Source organism: Rhinatrema bivittatum, chromosome 8 (assembly GCF_901001135.1).
Source record: "Rhinatrema bivittatum chromosome 8, aRhiBiv1.1, whole genome shotgun sequence".
Classification (NCBI taxonomy): Eukaryota; Metazoa; Chordata; class Amphibia; order Gymnophiona; family Rhinatrematidae; genus Rhinatrema; species Rhinatrema bivittatum.
The window spans coordinates 47257227-47263226 of NC_042622.1; the positions used below are offsets into that span (position 1 = coordinate 47257227).

The 6000-nt window shown below is 42.7% G+C and overlaps 1 long non-coding RNA gene across 1 annotated transcript in view; it reads right to left on the minus strand.

Moving 5' to 3' along the window:
- The window catches only part of LOC115097268, a 38961-nt gene extending 38047 nt beyond the window's left edge, over positions 1–914 (minus strand). The window contains exon 1 of the long non-coding RNA XR_003858250.1: positions 793–914. This is a non-coding gene — a long non-coding RNA (uncharacterized LOC115097268). The remainder of the gene's footprint in view (positions 1–792) is intronic.
- Between the last annotated feature and the right edge of the window lie 5086 nt (positions 915–6000).

Here is a 6000-nt window from a genome sequence, read left to right on the forward strand (position 1 = left end):
CTGTGTCACCGCCATCATGGTGTCTACATTTTCATCCTTCTGGTTTATTATTGAATTTAATTACTGAATTGTGAATGTATTGATCCTTTAAAACTATCATGCTTAGCCTGAAACTTCCATGCTTAATAAATATAAAGTCAATGCAACAGTGATCCTGCTGATGCTCAATGGCCTTTTCAGGTGGAACATACTGTTGTTTGGGGTTTCTATTGATCTTTATACTGCAGCTACTTTTTGGAAAGAGAACTGACAGTTAGAGTAAACTAATGGCAGTTGATGTTGCCTAGCAACCAGATTCAAAGAACTCTTAGATTGAGAGGCTCCCTTGAGGTAGCACATGACTACCTCATGTAACCTATAACTGAAAATCCACAGAAAATACTGCCTTCCGAAGGCAATAATTGCAGGTAAGTAATTTCTCTTTTTTTACCCATTCATGCTATATTTCATGCCAATCCTTTCTGCAAAGTCAGCTAGGCATCAGAGAACTCATCACACTGGTTTCTTTCCTGGTAGGGATGGAGCCTTTTGACCATTTTAAAACCAATTTATTTCTAAATTTTTATCCACTACAATGAAAATACTTTTTGACAGCTAAAAGTGTTGATTTTATAGTTATTATACTAACTCAGCTGTATACTTTTTAAGCCCATTGTTTTAAGTATTTTTAAAAACAAATACCAAATTTTAAATATTGTAGAAAACTGATATCTGAATACTGTTCAGTGCTCACACTTAATCCACTGTGTTGCGCTTCCCGGCCGCGTATGCGCTGCGGCCAGGCCTGCTCACCTCTCCCGACCGTCCAAGAGCTCAGGTCTCCCTTCCTCTGCCGGTCCCAGCTGTCCCCGTCACTCTCCTCAGCCCGCTCCGACTCCGACAACGTTGCAGACCTCACAGCGGAGCTCCCGCCGGGGCTCCGCATCCAGCGTCTCCTCGGCCCCACCCCTAGGCGTGCGTGCGGCCAACCTCCTTCAATTTAAAATGCCAAGCACGGGAAACCTGGCCTGGTCGCTCAGTGATGACATCATCCCTGCCTAGTATGTAAGCGAGGCCCTGTCTCTCCGGACCTCGCTTTGGCAATTGGGTCGATCACTTTGTGATAGCAAGTTTGCCTTCCTGCGTTTCCTGTGTCTCCTGTTCCAGTTTCTTTGTTCCAGCGTCTCCTGTGTCTCCAGTCCCAGTATCTCCTGCTCCTTCGACTCTCCATCCCTGGTAGTACCCTTCGGACTGATCTCACGGTACTGACCTCTGCTTATTCTTGACTACTCTTTGATCACTGCCTGATCTGACCTCTGCCTGGAACTCTGACTACGCTTTGCTCGCTGCCTGCCCTGACCTCTGCCTGGAACTCCGACTATTCTTGACTGCTGCCTGCCCTGACCTCTGCCTGGAACTCCGACTACTCCTTGATCGCTGCCTGACCTGACCTCTGCCTGGAACACCGTCCACTCTCGTCTGCCACCTGGAACCCGACCTCCTGCTTGACTTGACTACGTCTGATCTGACCTCTGCTACCGACCCTGCCTGGCTGACCACTCTACTCCAAAGACTCTGACCTTGATTCTTGCTATACACTCGGACACTCTGTTTTGGCATCCTGCGACCTCTGGACTTCCTTGTCTGAACACCGACCGCGCACCCTTGTTCGTGGTGGGCACTCCCTTGAACTTTCTCTCTAGGAGACCCTGCGAGGCCCACCTAAGACCAAGTGGCCCGGGTAACACACTGCCTCCTGCCCACAATGGTCTTAAAGCAGGATCAGAAAACAGCACAAAAAGTATAATCATTTATTAGTTATTCATCAACCACAAGACATCTATAATCACCCGCAAAAAATGGTGTCAAGTTTACCTCTATCCTGAACCAGGGATTAACAATAAAGGTGAAAAAAAATAATTCCAAAAATGATTTCCCAAAAATAATTCACTTTCTCCAAAAGCCTGAGGCAAACCCTGCCAGGCAGATTGCGCACTGGCCAGTAAGAACCTCTCCCTTTTTCCAATTGTCTCTGACCTTGAAGCCTAGAACTGGAGACAGAAAAATGCTGCTCCCTCAAATATTAACCAGAAATGCCTCACCAGTCTATATTCTCATTCCCCCCCCCCCCCCCCCCCCCCTTGTGCATTCAGGAGCTCACCATTCCTGCAAGCCTCAGAAGAGGTGCTGTTAAGAATGGTAGGCCCCTTTTCTATTCTTCTAACCCAGGACTTAGGCTAAGGCCATCTAGTGGAGCTCTATGGGGTCTCTACATTCAAAGTAGATAAAATGATGGAGCCAGATGGGATACATCTGACAGTATTAAGGGAACAGTGGATCCGGAGGACTGGAGGCAGAGGCTGGGAACTACAGGCCAGTTAGTCTAACCTCTGTGGTGTGTAAATTAATGGAATCGTTGTTAAAACAGTGGATAGTGCAGTTTCTGGAATCCAATGGATTACAAGATTTGAGGCAGCAAGGTTTAATCAGTGTTAGGTCTTATCAGACAAATCTGATCAATTTCTTTGACTGGAATTCAGTAAGATAATTTTTTTGTAAATTGTATTGTCCTTGATGTTAAATATGTATAATTGTGAATGTCATTTTGTGATCCTCACTGGACAATTTCATTGGAAGTTTGTCAGAATATAAGAATCCATAAATACAGTAAATAAGGCATTTGACATGATTCTACATAGGTGACTTATAAATAAACAGAGCCCTTGGTACAGGCCTTAAAGTGACACTAGGTTGGAAAATGGTTAAGTGAGAGGCAACAAAGTGCAGTAGTAAATGGAGTTCACTCCATGGAGAGGGATATTACTAGTGGTGTGCTACAGGGCTTAGTCCTTGAACTGTTTCTTTTCAATATTTTCATAAGCAATATTGCAGAAGGATTATCAGGAAAGTTTTGTCCTTCTGTGTATGATACCAAAATCTGGGTAGACACCCAAGAAGGTGTGGAAAACATTAGGAGGGATCTAGCATAGTATCCATCCTCATAGTTGTAGTGAAGCATGAGGAATCATCTGGCAGAAAAGATTTTAAGCTAAAAAATATAGGGTCATATATTTGTACCTCAAAAACCCAAAGAAGTGGTACTGTATAAGGGGTGAAATTCTTCTAAATATGAAACAAGATTGGGGTTGATCGTGCCTGATAATCTTAACGTGGCTAAACAGGTGCATAAGACTATGGCAAAGCCAGAAAGATATTAGGGTGCATAAGGAGAGGAATGGTCATCTGAAAGAAGGAGGTGATATTACCACTGTATAAGTCACTGGTGAGATCTCTATGTACAATTCTTGAGATCGCACCTTCAAAAGGAAATGAACAGGTTGGAGTTGGTCCAGAGGGTGGCTACCAAAATGATCCATTGTCTTCATTCTAAAGCATATGAGGAAAGGCTTAAAGATTAAACATGTGTACCTTAGAGGAAAAGTGGGATGGCGAGACATTTAAATACCTCCAAGATGTTGCGACCGCGATCTACAGATTCTGACACGGACGCGGCCGCTAGCTCATAGGAGAGCGTGAGCCCCCTGAACCACGGCACGACTCAGAGAGGGGCCCCGAGCAGCGGTGGCGCCTCCCTGCCGCTTAGGAGGAGGCTTCCCAGGTGCGGCAATAGGCCACGAAGGAGAAGCAGAACTAGGCTGCAAAGAAGGATTTGGCAGCGGCTTCCTGCCGCATGGATGGAGGAGATGTGCGGTGGCTGTTGTGAAGATGAAAAACAAGCAGTGGCTTCCTGCCACTTGAAGGTCCCGGCAGTGGCGGTGCTAAGGTTGCGAAGACGGAGGTGGCAGCGGCTGCTCACAAGCCGCAAAGGGAGACACGTGGGCCCCTCCTGCCGCAGAATGGTGTCGGCCTGCACGGAGGCAGCAGTGGTGGTGGTGGTAAGTGGAGACCTGCTCACAGGATGAGGTCCACAAGCAGGATCATAACACAAGATATCAATACACAGAAGGCAGGCCTCTTTCAGTGGAAAGAAGGCTCTGGAATGAGAGGTCATGAAATGAGAGTAAATAGGGGTAGGTTCAGGAGTAGTCTAAGAAAATATTTTTTTTTACAGAGAAGGTGGTGGTTGCATGGAACAGCCTTCCAGAGGCGCTAGTGGAGACAAGGACAGAATCAATTCAAGAAAGCAAGTGATAAGCACAGAGGATTGCTAAGGGAGTGGTAAGGACAGTAGAGCTGAGTAGTTGGTGTGGATGGGCAGATTAGATAGGCCACATGGTCTTTTTCTGCCTTCACATTTTTCTGTTTCTATTTTTAGATTCATTGGATCCAAATTATGTACATATTTATTTATTTGTTTGGTTGGTTGGTTTTATATACCAACGTTCAGAAATATATAACATCAGTTTACATAACAAATAAAAGGTAAAACATTCAATAGAAAAGCAAAACAGATATCAGAAAGAGACATTATAAAACAATAAAATCAGTCAAATCATAAAATATAAATCTGTAACATAATAAGCTCATTTATCATCATGACTGTAAAACTCTCATAATTTAAGAATGAAATTAAATATTAAAAACTAAAAGAAAGTGCATAAAATTCATAAAATACTAATAATCTGGTAAAGTTATTAAAATAAATTAAATAAAAAAGGTAAAATAGAAATGATGCTAGGTAAAGGCTTGTTAGAAAAGCCAAGTTTTGATACCTTTTTTAGAATATTTTGGTATTAGGTTCGGTTCTAAGTTCTTGAGGCAAAGAATTCCACAGTTGTGGACCAGCGATAGACAAGGCTCTTTGTCTAACGGAGTTGAGGTGGGCTGATTTAGGAGAAGGGATGGTAAAGTTCCATTGCTGGCAGATCAGGTGTTTCTATGAGGTGTATGGAAGTGAAGTGCTGCGGTGTGCCATTCCATTTTCTCATTATATAAAGTTTTATGGATTAAGGATAACGTTTTGTATTGAGAAAGGTAAGTAATAGGGAGCCAGTGTACATTTTTTAAAACAGGGGTTATGTACCCAAAGAACAGATGATCAATCAGCACCAGATGTGAAATCCATTGGTGGAACACCAGATTGGGAAAAAAAAACCAGAAAATGAAAACACTTCTCAGAGTAGAAAATAATGATCCTTCAAGATAAAAGCTGGGCTTCTTCTGAGTAATTTGAGGAAACCCAAATTTATTTTTCTTCTAGAATAGTATAGGACTTTCTTTTTTCCTCTCTTCTTATCAGTGTCCCAGCTGTAATGAGCACTAAACCCATCACTTAAATGCCTTTTAGAAGTCTTGGCTATCAGACAAGTTAAAAAATGTGCATTTAATGTAGTCAAGCACCATTAAGGCGGTCAATAGAAATCTGTAGGCATTATTGCAGTTTTATCACTGATAAATCAGACGGCGAAGTAAGGCAAATGCATATTTCAGTTTCTTAGTATTCAGGTCTCTCTGCGCTGATGGCTTCATAACTCCAGATTCCGCTGTTAATTGCACCCTTAAGTGTTGAAATTACTGAAGGATAAAATGCAAATTGACTGTAACCTTTCTGCAGTTCACCCCTATGTAACTGCTTCCTGAGGCTCTTTTTAGAAAGGTCTTATGCAATTTTTTTCCCTTTTCTTTTTTAATTGCTAATAGAACTGTGAGGTGATTCCATTCCAAGATCCTCATTAAAAAGAAGAAAAAAAAAATAAGTTATTGCACATTAAAAGAAAAAAAAAACTCATGACAATGTTGAGAGAGAGAATGTGTGTTTGTGTGTTCTGGGAGGGCACAGGGGTCAGCAGCTAATAGCTTCACTTATTAGTCTTGTGGCGAATAGTCCTTTTGAGAGATGACCTGTGTTAGAGTAGCTGAAGCACCCTAGATTGGAAAATGGAAAACAAATTTTGAATCTTGACCATGAAGCCTTGGTCCCTACACTGACACATAATTGGTGAGATTTTGTATTGCCACCATCTCCAGCACAGCAGAGCTAGTGCTGGACCACAAGCAGGAATCTTTCCTTCCCAGGTACAAAAGAGTAGAGGTCTGATTTAAAGTGGGGGGAGGGGAACA